This window comes from Leptodactylus fuscus, chromosome 1 (genome assembly GCF_031893055.1).
Source record: "Leptodactylus fuscus isolate aLepFus1 chromosome 1, aLepFus1.hap2, whole genome shotgun sequence".
In the NCBI taxonomy this organism is placed as follows: domain Eukaryota; kingdom Metazoa; phylum Chordata; class Amphibia; order Anura; family Leptodactylidae; genus Leptodactylus; species Leptodactylus fuscus.
In genome coordinates, this window is record NC_134265.1 from 178,290,133 (window position 1) to 178,304,625 (window position 14,493).

The following is a 14,493-nucleotide window of genomic DNA, read 5'->3' on the forward strand; positions in this document are numbered from 1 at the left end:
CAATTGAACGAAAGGGGTAAAAGAATGACTACTGGGAGTGGCAGGGATGAATTGGCACAAAAAAAAATCTCTGCTTGTGGCCTGAAGCAACAGAATGGGGCATAAACTTGAAATGCAGGTGCACAAATCTAACTAGAACTCAAAAGAAAGCATAGACACGTAGGTTCTATCATGAAGTTACAAGTAGAAGAGTGGCTCAGCAAGTGACAGTTGGGGTTCATTGTGTACACTCTATGCCACCAAAAAGGCTAACTGGGGGGGGGGGCGTACTTGCATCCTTTCGCCAAACTCACCCAAACCTCAGCTGGGGGAAGCCTCCACTCACCCCAAGGGCCACAGGTCCAACTTCTACACCCAATAGGTGTAAGGCGCAGAGGGGTCGGAGAGGACAGGGCTGTGGTTGGCCAGGTACTCATGCAACATGTGCCTATACTTTTCCCTCCTGGTGACATTAGGCCTCTCAGTGGCGGTAGTTTGGCTGGGGGGGGGGCATTAACATATCCTGAACCTTGGAGAGTGTTCCCCTGGTGGTTGTGGACCGGATAGCAGTTGTTAGCCATCATATTCTGCACCAGGTGCTTGTGGCAATCGTTTGTGATTGTTTCTCTCCCCTAACAGAATGAAAGACGAGATGTTATTTTTATACCGGGGGTCGAGGATTGCAAAAATCCAGTATTGGTTGCTCTTCATGATGTGAACAATGCCTTTGTCTCTGGAAAAGCAGCCCAACATGAAGTCAGCCATGTGTGCCATAGTGTTACTTGGCATGACTTTGCTGCTCCCACCGGAAGGGTCACTTTCTATTTCCTCCACTTTCAACTCCCCTTCACACCATCCGCGCTGAAGCAATGGGATGCACTGAACTTTCCCGCAAGCCTCGTATGGGACAGTGACATCAAATGCCACTTCATCTTACTCCCTTTCCTCTGTCATCCAACACTGAGAAGATGACAGGAGTGTGCTTTTTTCTTTTTTTTTTTTTTTTTTTCCTGCTAGCAGTGGCTACTTTAGACTTACAAAAATGGCTGCACTTTCACCAGTATATCAGGAACAATGGGGTAGGTTTTTAAAAACCTTTGCACCAACAAGTTGAAAACGTGGGCCATGTATGGACCATGTTTGAGTCTGGCAAGCTCCAGAGCTGCTACCAGGTTCTGGCCATTATTACACACGACCATGCCTGGACCCTGGTGCATCAGCGAGAAAGACATTGCTGTTTCATCTAGGATGGCATCCCTCACCACGGGGCAGTGTGTTTTCTTTCGACCAAAATGAGCTTCAGCATGACCTAATGACGTTTCCACACACCAGTGCTGCAGCATTTACAGCTCTCGCAGGAGGGTTCAATGTTTCAGCGGAGGAGTAGGCTTTCTGAGAACCCCTTGCATTAATTTTGGGCTGGGAGAGGAGATAGACCGCCCCAGTTTGTGAGCCGGGCCCAGCCTCCACTACATTCACCCAACTTGTCATTATAGAGAAGCAGTGTCCTTGGCCGCATGCATTTGTCCATGTGTTGGTGGTCAAGTGGACCTTAGAGCAAAGTGCGGAACTCAGGGACTAACTGATGTTATGGGACACGTGCTGGTGCAAGGTGGGAATGGCACACCAAGAGAAGTAGTGACGGCTAGGGGCAGCATAGTGAGGTGCCGCAGCTGCCATCAAGTCACGGAAGGCCTGAGTCTCCACTAGCATATACGCCAACATCTCCAGGGCCAGCAGTTTTGAGATGAGGCCGTTGAAGGCTTGGGCATGTGGGTGGGTTGCGCTGTACTGGATTGCAGCACCAGCACTGGAAACAGTGGAAGAGTCAGTGTCAGCAATGCCGGGCGACGATTGTCCTGCGTTTGTTCTCCCACTGAGCCCAGTGCTTGCCTTACAAATGACGGCGCATGGCTGAGGTGGTCAGGTTGCTTTTCTCAGAGCCCCTATTTAGTTTTGAGTTGCACAGTGTGCAAAACGTACTCAGTTTGTCCTCCACGCATACGTTGCAAAATCTACACAACATCGAGGGAGGTGGCCAACATGGGCGAGTTTTGGGCGAGTGGCTCGAACAGGGAAAATCTTGGGCCTTGCTGGCTCTGGCCTGGCTTCTGTGAAGCAGCTGTCCTGTGCCTCTGGACATGCCTCTGCTTTTAGCTGTAGCTTGACCACAACCTTTCACCCCAGCTGCATTTACACGCCCCCGGGCACGTCCTCGTCCACGTCCCATAGCGCTAGCCTTACGCATTTTGTGATGCATACAAATGTTTCGGGGTTTTTTTGGTATACACAGAGGCTAGATATAGTGAGTGTATATTAGGTTCTATATACCGTATGACAGTATACAGGAATGAATGACTTCACAAACTGATGGATTGTATACCAATTTTGTGCTGGTAAAAGGCTGAAGTCACCTCAAGGGCCTCAATCTCTGATGGTAGCTCAGTTTAAGGGACTCTAACTTAATTTGGACAGGCTTACGTTAAGGGCCACAAAAGTGAAATTTTTCAGGTCTTACCACATCACACACACAATGACAATTAAGGGTGGGGGCTGTTAGATTTCTTATTGCCTATGCCATCTGTGGTTGTCATGGGCAACGTGATTTAGAGGGGTTCATGCTAATGTTTCTTTTGCTTTAAATTTTTGTTTCTGTCCATACTAATGTTGAGGAAACAAGGTTTGAAAGTATTTAGACTTTCATAGAGGTTCTATTGAGTTTGGAAAGTGTCCAGTCGAAAGGATGGGATAGGATTTCACATAAGTCTGCCATCCACGGGCACTCATGGTTGAGAAACTGAGGGAGCTGACTTTGATGAACCCTTGGGTTTTGGAGATGTAACTCCATCGAAGGTCTTTGCTGCTCACACACCCTGCTCAACATATGTTATCTAGGGTTTCAGCTTGTGGTGACCTCGCACAACAGCCAGTGCTTCAGGCAGATGTAGGCGTAGCTGGAGAGTTTTCTGGCTAGCAGCGGCTACTGTAGACTTACGGAAGTGGTCGTTCTTTTATCAGTAGCTCATGAACATTGGTGTAAGTTTTTAAAAACGTTGGCACCACCAAGTTGAAAACGTGGGCCAGGCGTGGACCATGTTTGAGTCTGGCAAGCTCCATAGCCGCTACCAGGTTTTGCCCATTATCACAAACAAATAAGCCATGGCCCAGGTGCATCGGCGAACACCACATTGCAGTCTTCTCTAGGATGGCATCCCTCACCTCAGGGGCAGTGTGTTTTCTGTCGGCCAAGCTGATGAGCTGCAGCACGACCTGCTGACATCTCCACACACCAGTGCTGCAGCGTTTCCAGCTCCCAGCTTGGGTCAATGTTACGGCGGAGGAGGAGGCTTTGTGAGAACCCCTGCCAGGAATCTTGGGCAGGGTGAGGAAATAGGCTGCCCCAGTTTGAGACCCGGTCGCAGCCTCTATTACATTCACCCAGCCTGTCGTTACAGAGATGCTGCAGCCCTGTCCACATGCGCTTGTCCAGGCATCAGTGGTCAAGTGGACCTTAGAGCAATGCGCGGAACTCAGGCCCGCCTGATGTTATGGGACACGTGCTGGTGCAAGGCACACCAAGAAAAGTAGTGCTGGCTAGGGGCAGCATAGTGAGGTGCCGCAGCTGCCATCAGGTCATGGAAGCTCAAACACAATTTTTCCTCATAATATCAACAATATTGGCTCAAGTATACAACTCAGCATACAACACGGAAAAAGCATAAGCCAATAAATTACAATCACAACATATCTATAAAAATATCAAAAATCTTTTATTGTATCAGGTAAGCAAAATACCATAAAAAAACAAATAGTACAGCAGGGCAGATGAATATAGCCAAAAAAAGACACAAATAATGACACAAAAGACTAGAAAATATAAGACATATAGCTAGATAGTCAAAAAGTCATATCAATACTATTGACAACTACAGGTAACTGACATATCACATATCACATATCTTGGCTAAGTAATCCTAGTAACAGATGGAAAAAATGCTGTGCTGCAACATATAGCATGCACCTATAGATTATATAAACACAAGTGACCTTAGATGAAAAATCCCACAAGTGGCAGCTGATGATTGTGCTATAATAGCAATAATCTAAAACACAATAGGGACTTCATCAAAAGATGACTATAATATGAGGGATAAAGAAGGACCATGGACATAAATCCCATTTCAATAGTACAATAAATAAATCACAGGGTAACCATGGTACCACACAGAGCCAACTAATTACATCAGTATTGTAAATTACCTGTAGTCATAGTGACAAATGGATATAGAGACCATCAGCCGAATGCCCAAAGGATCACTGACAAGTAGGACCACTCCTACGCATTTCGCCAAACCACTGGCTTCCTCAGGAGGTGACATTAACTAGAGGCAGATGACATCCTTATATAGGGGGGAGAGACAAGTGATTATGGCGCGCTTTCAGTGCGTTGACGTCCCGAGGAGTCGGGAACGTCTGTGCGCATGTGTCGGCAACGTCAGAAGACGTGCCGGTCACATGCACAACAGTACGGACACTGAGTCACATGATCGGGAGATCAGAGCGCATCCAAAGCGCGCACCACGTCTCCACAAGGTAAGTATCATAAATAAGAAAAGAGAGAAAGCCTGGAACAACTAAAGTAGTAAAAGAATATTAACAGCAATCGGCTACTATGATTCTCCAATTCTCACACCCACCAGTATATCAAAAGCTAGTGGCCACACATTAAAATATAAAATATGACCCAATACTAAGTGAAATCCCCAGAAAGAAAATATACAATGATAATACCCATAAGTGAATGAAACAAATACAATATTCAATATATAAGACAGTGAAAAAAAATCACTGATAAAAAGTGAAACACAAAAAAAATATATATATGCATGATCAAAAAAAGACCCATTGATCAACATAATATTAAAGTGAAAATATATATCTTTAGCAAAAAATACAAAAAAAAAACAGTGAAAAAACACTGATGTAAAGTGAATCGAAGAAAAACCCAAAATAAATATTATATAATTATATTTATATATATATGCTCCACATAAAAAAAAAATATATATATATACAATATATATTAAAAAACAAGAGAACCGAAGATCATAATCAAACACAAAATACGTCAGTATAGCCCTTCCATCATATCTTCAAGACGCATTTCTGGCCATCAATAAGACAGTATCGCCATTTAATTTCTTTGGAAAATATGATGGTCTGAAGTCACCAAAACGATTTTGAAGCGAGCCACCAGAATTAGGCTGCATTCACACAGAGTAACGCCAGGCGTCATTTGTGTGTAATTTGTGTGTCTTTTACGGCCGTCATAAAACGTTTACATAGAGTTCTATAGGAAAAGACGTCCGTAATTTACTGCCGTCATTTACGGCCGTCATTGTAATGACGGCCGTAAATGACGGCAGTAAATTACGGACGTCTTTTCCTATAGAACTCTACGTAAACGTTTTATGACGGCCGTAAAAAACACACAAATTACACACAAATGACGCCTGGCGTTACTCTGTGTGAATGCAGCCTTAGAATGAGCCATTGTTCCAAACTAAAAATCTTCCCCATACCTCTCCACAACTAAATAAATCTATAAGAGATACAAAATAACAGCAAAAAATTACTAACATACAGAGACAAAACCACAAAAAGACAACACTGCCGTAATAAAAGAAACAATGTCAGTGATAAATTCATAAGAATGAACCAAAATTAAGTTCCTCATTCAGTCCATGTGGGGACATGGTATTTAAATTCACAATCCACCGGGTTTCTCGTTGCAAGAGAGCTTTTTTAAGATTGCCACCCCTGGATCCAAGCAAAACATGGTCAATGCCACTGACTCTGAATCCACGTGGGTTGCAGTCATGATGTTCTTTAAAGTGTCTAGGGACGCTTTGTAATCGCTCAAGATCGGGAGCTGATGCTGCAGCACGAATTTTACTAACATGCTCTGATATACGCATTTTTAGGGCCCTTGAGGTCATCCCAACATACACCAAGCCACATGGACATGTGGCCCTATAGATCACTGATGTAGTACCACATGTAATGTGATGTCGGATTTTGTAGTTTTTTTCTTGTTTAGAATCAGAGAACTCGAAGGCCCTCACCATATACGTACACATCATACAGTTGCCAAATGGGAAAAAACCAAAGCGAGGTCCCAGGGATCCAAATAAATTTACAGGAGGTGCCACATAGTGGCTGCTTGTGAGAATATCGCGCAGATTCCGTGACCGCTTCCAAGTAATACTCGGATAGCTAGTTAAATGTGCTGCAATATCCTCATCGGCCAATAGGATCGGCCAGTATTTTTGCATCACCCCTTGAACCTCCCGCCATCTTGAACTTTAAGGTGTCACAAAACGTAATTGTTGATTACCCTGATTACCTCTGATTTTTTGTGTTTTCTTACTCACCAGAAGTGAACGGTATATGTTTAGCTCGCAGGTATCCTTTCTTTATATCCTTATTACTTATTAAAACGATTCATCAAATCGGCAGCCTGTTCTTCAAACTGGAGGTCACTGGAGCAGATACGTTTAAGTCGCAAAAACCTCCTGGCTCTCACAGCATAGCGCGATTGGCTGTACTGTGAAGAAGGACGTCTCTGGCTAACTGTCAGAAACGCCCTTCTGACCACAGAAGAGCTACGGTACCGGGACCGTAAGCTCTTCACACCGGGCCCACATCGGGAAAGCCGACAGTGCGCTGAACTCAGCGCACTGTCAGCTTTCCGGCAGTATATAGAACTGCCTGTGGGCAAAATGGTGAAAGGTCCTCTTTAAGCTCACAATTCATGTCTAGAGTCCTCATTTTCTTTCTGCATTAAATTGCAAGTGAACCTGACCAACTAAATGAAACAAGAAAGACAAAAGTCCAGAACCCTTCCCCTCAAAGAAAGTCATACATTATCTACCACCATGTATAGCTGCCAGATGCTCTGGAAGCAGCTGTTGACATAATGTAGTCTGCAAAGAGTCCCTAAATTCTGTCATGGTCTTCCATGCTGGGTGCAATCCATGAAGATGATAGATGTCATCATAGATTCTTTCAACAAATTTAAATATGGTTAAGTCTGTAGGAAAACCATTTAAGGCCAGGGCCCCACGCGGTGTAAATGCTGTGGTTTGCCCATGGCTGAATCGCCACAGAGAAAGAAACACAGCGTTTTACACTAGCGAATCCCATCCTCACTGTGCAGAAAAATATGCACAGTGGACACGTTGCGATTTCAAAAACTATTGCAGTTTTGGAAATTGTAGTGTGTCAATTATTCTTACGGAAACAGCGGCGGTTTTCCTATAGGTATAATGGGAAAAGAAAGTCCACAGAGGAAACTTCTGAATTGCTAAATCAGTTACTTAAACCATTGATTGTAATAACCATATGGACTAGTGCAAAATAATGTAAGAATTATACCTGCAATTCTATGTAAGGCTATAGCCCCACATAGTGAAAAATGCTGAGTTTTGCAGTATCTGCAGCTGCGTTTTTGTAAATCGCAGCATGTTAATTATATCTGTGAAAATGCCGGCGTTTTCCGTATAGGTATAATAGAAGCAGAAAGGCTGCAAAGGACAACTCTGGGGACTTTCTGTGAAAAACGCTGCAGAAAGAAAGCAACGCGTTTCCACCGTAGTCTTTTCTGCAGTGGGGTTTTTTTTTGCCTAAAGGGACAATTTCCAAAAGCTTTTTAAAATTAGTTGAAGCCAACTTATCCCATTAATGTCATCTTATATCTATCCATTACACGGCTACATTTTGGAGGCAATTACCCCTTTCTTATTATCCTGTTTACTGTTATTTGGGATTTATGGTGCATGCGTTTATTTGGAAATCAATTGTATTTATTGTCCGATCCTTCTTACTTTCGGGTGTGCTTATGACAGTTTAGACATAATAAAAGAAACCATTACAACTACATAAGCAGATTTTCAATGGCCTAAGTAGGATAAAGTTGTTTTAGAGAACACAGCATATCTGGATGCGTAAACTTCTTTTCCACTAAATTTATTGCAAGCAATATCATACTGGGACTTACTAAACAAGCAAGGTCATATCAGGGACATGGATGCAATTAGCAAGACATTTTCCTTTCAAGTAAGTACATTATTGCTGTTGCCAGGGAACTTCATCTGTTAAAGCTCCCGTCTCAGATCCTGCATGTAACACACGCGTTTAGAATATTTTATTTTTTTTATGAATGTGTGCAGCTTGAGAGGAGATTTGGTGAGGCAATGAGACACACTTTCTTTGATTTACATATCAATTAAGAAAACTAAAAGCTGATCAGTTGTCAGGAGTTAAATAATTTGAATGTATATATTTAGCTATTAATGGTAAAATTAAAATTTTTGTCACAAGCTACAATTTTAAAAACACACACACATATATATATATATATATATATATATATATATATATTAGCAGTATTTGCGACTTCATCCGCGGCCCCTCGACCCCCTGCGCGATCCACCTCCTGCGCACTTCCGGGCCCAACGTCCTCAACACACCTGGCCTCTTTCCCCCTGCAGGCGCTCCCGTGCCCATGTATTTCCCCCGCCGTGGCGCACCCTCTGCCGCCACTCCTGTCCGCACACCCCACCGGCCCCTCTCCGCGGCTCGCGACAATGGCCCCTGCCAATTGCAGACACGCAAAGCACCTCCCCGGTGCACCCCTACCACAGTTCCCTGCGAGCCCACCCCTGGCCCCACCTTCCCCTCTGAACCCCCAACATCCCATCCCCACCCCCTCAACAACCCCCTTCCTCCCCCCTATCCCCACACACTGTTAAAGCCCTTCACGCAGCCGACAACCCCTATCTGGAGCCCGCTACAGGGTGTCTTGGCCCTGCAACATGGTAGCCTAGGCCGCACTGTATTTGCAGGCCAAGCACAGGGCGTACAGCACCCGGCCCGCTGTACGTACCAAACAGGTGGTGCCGAGGTATGTGTCCTGTCTCCAGCGTGTGTTTGTTTCGACCATAAGTTACTGGTGCAGCTGTCTGCCGAATGTGTGGTGAGGCGGCTGTAACCTATGCTGGCTCCGCGCTGCCGGCTGGCATGGCGTCGTCGCTCCGAGCCGGGAGCAGCCGCCATTTTCTCCGGCGTGGACTTTCTCACTGGTGCCGCCCACGCAAGGCCACCAATGTATCAGGCCGCTCGGCTTCTCCTGCGGCCTGCCCCCAGACTGTAGCCAAGCAATCGGAGCCCCGCTGAAAGACCAGCGATGACGTCATCTCAGGTCCTGCAGCGGAGCCGGAGAGAACTTTCGCCAGTCGTGGTCGGGATTCCGGGTGAGTGTGGGACCTAAGAAGTAGCCTATGTTTCCTTCCTCGTGAGTATCTAGATATGTGTATAATCTCACCTAAATCCGTTCAGACATTTATAATATTAGTAGGATAGGATTCATACAGTCCTATGAAAAAGTTTGGGCACCCCTATTAATCTTAATCATTTTTAGTTCTAAATATTTTGGTGTTTGCAACAGCCATTTCAGTTTGATATATCTAATAACTGATGGACACAGTAATATTTCAGGATTGAAATGAGGTTTATTGTACTAACAGAAAATGCGCAATATGCATTAAACCAAAATTTGACCGGTGCAAAAGTATGGGCACCTCAACAGAAAAGTGACATTAATATTTAGTAGATCCTCCTTTTGCAAAGATAACAGCCTCTAGTCGCTTCCTGTAGCTTTTAATCAGTTCCTGGATCCTGGATAAAGGTATTTTGGACAAACAATTTAAGTTCAGTTAAGTTAGATGGTCGCCGAGCATGGACAGCCCGCTTCAAATCATCCCACAGATGTTCAATGATATTCAGGTCTGGGGACTGGGATGGCCATTCCAGAACATTGTAATTGTTCCTCTGCATGAATGCCTGAGGATTTGGAGCGGTGTTTTGGATCATTGTCTTGCTGAAATATCCATCCCCGGCGTAACTTCAACTTCGTCACTGATTCTTGAACATTATTCTCAAGAATCTGCTGATACTGAGTGGAATCCATGCGACCCTCAACTTTAACAAGATTCCCGGTGCCGGCATTGGCCACACAGCCCCAAAGCATGATGGAACCTCCACCAAATTTTACAGTGGGTAGCAAGTGTTTTTGTTGGAATGCTGTTTCTTTTTGGACGCCATGCATAACGCCTTTTTTTACAACCAAACAACTCAATCTTTGTTTCCAAAATGAAGTTGGCTTCTCCAAATGTGCTTTTGCATACCTCAGGCAACTCTATTTGTGGCGTACGTGCAGAAACAGCTTCTTTCTCATCACTCTCCCTGACAGCTTCTCCTTGTGCAAAGTGCGCTGTATTGTTACCGATGCACAGTGACACCATCTGCAGCAAGATGATGCTGCAGCTCTTTGGAGGTGGTCTGTGGATTGTCCTTGACTGTTCTCACCATTCTTCTTCTCTGCCTTTATGATATTTTTCTTGGCCTGCCACTTCTGGGCTTAACAAGAACTGTCCCTGTGGTCTTCCATTTCCTTACTATGTTCCTCACAGTGGAAACTGACAGGTTAAATCTCTGAGACAACTTTTTGTATCCTTCCCCTGAACTATGTTGAACAATCTTTGTTTTCAGATCATTTGAGAGCGGGTTGTCCATGCTCGGCGACCATCAAACTTACCTGAACTTGAATTGTTTTGTAGAAAGAAATGGTCCAAAATACCTTCATCCAGGATCCAGGAACTGATTAAAAGCTACAGGAAGCGACTAGAGGCTGTTATCTCTGCAAAAGGAGGATCTACTAAATATTAATGTCACTTTTCTGTTGAGGTGCCCATACTTTTGCACCGGTCAAATTTTGGTTTAATGCATATTGCGCATTTTCTGTTAGTACAATAAACCTCATTTCAATCCTGAAATATTACTGTGTCCATCAGTTATTAGATATATCAAACTGAAATGGCTGCTGCAAACACCAAAATATTTAGAACTAAAAATGATTAAGATTAATAGGGGTGCCCAAACTTTTTCATAGGACTGTATATATCGAGAGAGATGATTTAGGCTAAGGCCCCATGGAACGACCTGCAGCCATAAAGCTGGGAGGAAATCCACGCAGACACAGGAAGAACATACAGACTCCTTGCAGATGTTGCTCCTGGTGGGATTCAAACCCAGGACTCCAGCGCTGCAAGGCTGCAGTGCTAACCACTGAGCCATCGTGTTGCCCCATGATATAATTGACAAGCTGTGATTTTCAAAACCGTGCCGGTTTTGGAAATCCCAGCGTGTCTTTGATGAATCCCATCTACTTTGCAGTTACTGTATAATGTCACGACTTTTCCGGCGGCGTTTCTGGCCCGTGGGGCCCGGCCTTGAAGGAATATCCTAATCTTAGACATTTATGTTGTATCAACAGACGTGTCTTGTCTCTGACAGTTACACATATCGAGAATGAAGATTCTCCAAAGCCATATCCTACTTGGTGCCGCTAAGGGGGCGTTCACACTAGTGTCGGTGTCCGACATGTAGGATTTAGCTGTCCGCTTGAAAAATCGGACGTCTTTGTAAACAGGCACTTAAGGACACCCACAGACAGTAAAGGACACAACATGATGTCCCATTTAAAATAATGGAAATTGTAACGGACACAGCTAGTGTCCGATGCTAAAATCTTGCGTGGACATTAGCATCGGATACTAGCTGTCGGACACCGATGCTAATGTGAACCCAGCTTTAGTGGCCATGCATGTGTGGCTCAAATAAAAAATAAATACAGCTTGTTCCCTCAGGCTACCTTTTGCTGCGATTAAGTCTCTTGGGGTATGTATCCATCAGTTTTGCACATCGAGAGACTGAAATTCTTGCCCATTCTTCCTTGTAAAACAGCTGGAGCTCAGTGAGGTTGGATGGAGAGCATTTGTGAACAGCAGTTTTCAGCTCTTTCCACAGATTCTCAATTGGATTCAGGTCTGGGCTGTGACTTGGCCATTATAACACCTGGATACGTTTATTTGTGAACCATTCCATTGTAGATTTTGCTTTATGTTTTGGATCATTGTCTTGTTAAGATAAGTCTCCGTCCCAGTCTCAGGTCTTTTGCAGACTCCAACAGGTTTTCTTCCAGAATGGTCCTGTATTTGGCTCAATCCTTCTTCCCATCAATTTTAACCATCTTCCCTGTCTCTGCTGAAGAAAAGTAGGCCCAAACCATGATGCTGCCACCACCATGTTTAACAGTGGGAATGGTGTGTTCAGGGTGAAGAGCTGTTTTGCTTTTACACCAAACATATCGTTTTGCATTGTGGCCAAAAAGTTGGATTTTGGTTTCATCTGACCAGAGCACCTTCTTCCACATGTTTGGTGTTCCCAGGTGGCTTGTGGCAAACTTTAAACAAGACTTTTTATGGATATCTTTGAGAAATGGTTTTCTTCTTACCACTCTTCCATAAAGGCCAGATTTGTGTAGTGTATGACTGATTGTTGTCCTATGGACAGACTCTCCCACCTCAGCTGTAGATCTCTGCAATTCATCCAGAGTGATCATGGGCCATGTTAATGCTCTATTAGCAAAACCAATAAGTGAATGCGGTTGTGATGTTATCATGTAACCTGCGCCCACATGCTGAGTCCTCTACTCTTTGCTGAGTGGGGCCGTCTTACAAGTTTTGTTACAGGGTCCTGCGGATATGAAGGCTCTTTAGTCTATTCCCTATTATTATACAAGGCCCCCGATTTCTCCCATGTTCAGTCGCTCTTGTGGACTCTTCAGTCCTATTTCGGGTAGGATGTTGTGAATAGATGTGAGGACACTTCTATTGTTCCCCATCAGGGAGACTGAACCCCATAAAACACGTAATGTAAACTGGGACAGGAGATGACATTATGGTATCACAATGACTAGAGTTATGAGTGATCTTCTCACTGTCCTGCAGGAGCTGCTGCCATATATAGTCCTATGAAAAAGTTTGGGCACCCCCTATTAATCTTAATCATTTTTAGCTCTAAATATTTTTGTGTTTGCAACAGCCATTTCAGTTTGATATATCTAATAACTGATGGACACAGTAATATTTCAGGATTTAAATGAGGTTTATTGTACTAACAGAAAATGTGTGATATGCATTAAACCAAAATTTGACTGGTGCAAAAGTATAGGCACCTCAACAGAAAAGTGACATTAATATTTAGTAGATCCTCCTTTTGCAAAGATAACAGCCTCTAGTCGCTTCCTGTAGCTTTTAATCAGTTCCTGGATCCTGGATGAAGGGATTTTGGACCATTCCTCTTTATAAAACAATTCAAGTACAGTTAAGTTTGATGGTCGCCGAGCATGGACAGCCCGCTTCAAATCATCCCATAGATGTTCAATGATATTCAGGTCTGGGGACTGGGATGGCCATTCCAGAACATTGTAATTGTTCCTCTGCATGAATGCCTGAGTCGATTTGTGTTTTGGATCATTGTCTTGCTGAAATATCCATCCCCGGCGTAACTTCAACTTTGTCACTGATTCTTGAACATTATTCTCAAGAATCTGCTGATACTGAGCGGAATCCATGCGACCCTCAATTTTAGCAAGATTCCCGGTGCCGGCATTGGCCACACAGCCCCAAAGCATGATGGAACTTCCACCAAATTTTACAGTGGGTAGCAAGTGTTTTTCTTGGAATGCTGTTTTTTTGGACGCCATGCATAACGCCTTTTTGTATGACCAAACAACTCAATCTTTGTTTCATCAGTCCACAGGACCTTCAAATGTGCTTTTGCATACCTCAGGTGACTGTTTGTGGCGTGCTTGCAGAAACAGCTTCTTTCTCATCACTCTCCCATACAGCTTCTCCTTGTGCAAAGTGCACTGTATTGTTGACCGATGCAGAGTGACACCATCTGCAGCAAGATGATGCTGCAGCTCTATGGAGGTGGTCTGTGGATTGTCCTTGACTCTTCTCACCATTCTTCTTCTCTGCCTTTCTGATATTTTTCTTGGCCTGCCACTTCTGGGCTTAACAAGAACTGTCCCTGTGGTCTTCCACATTTCCTTACTATGTTCCTCACAGTGGAAACTGACAGGTTAAATCTCTGAGACAACTTTTTGTATCCTTCCCCTGAACTATGTTGAACAATCTTTGTTTTCAGATCATTTGAGAGTTGTTTTGAGTAGCCCATGATGCCACTCTTCAGAGGAGATTCAAATAGGAGAACAACTTGCAATTGGCCACCTTAAATACCTTTTCTCATGATTGGATACACCTGGCTATGAAGTTCAAAGCTCAGTGAGGTTACAAATCCAATTTTGTGCTTCAGTAAGTCAGTAAAAAGTAGTTAGGAGTATTCAAATCAATAAAATGATAAGGGTACCAACATTTTTGCACTGGTCAAATTTTGGTTTAATGCATATTGCACATTTTCTGTTAGTACAATAAACCTCATTTCAATCCTGAAATATTACTGTGTCTATCAGTTATTAGATATATCAAACTGAAATGGCTGTTGCAAACAACAAAATATTTAGAACTAAAAATGATTAAGAGTAAT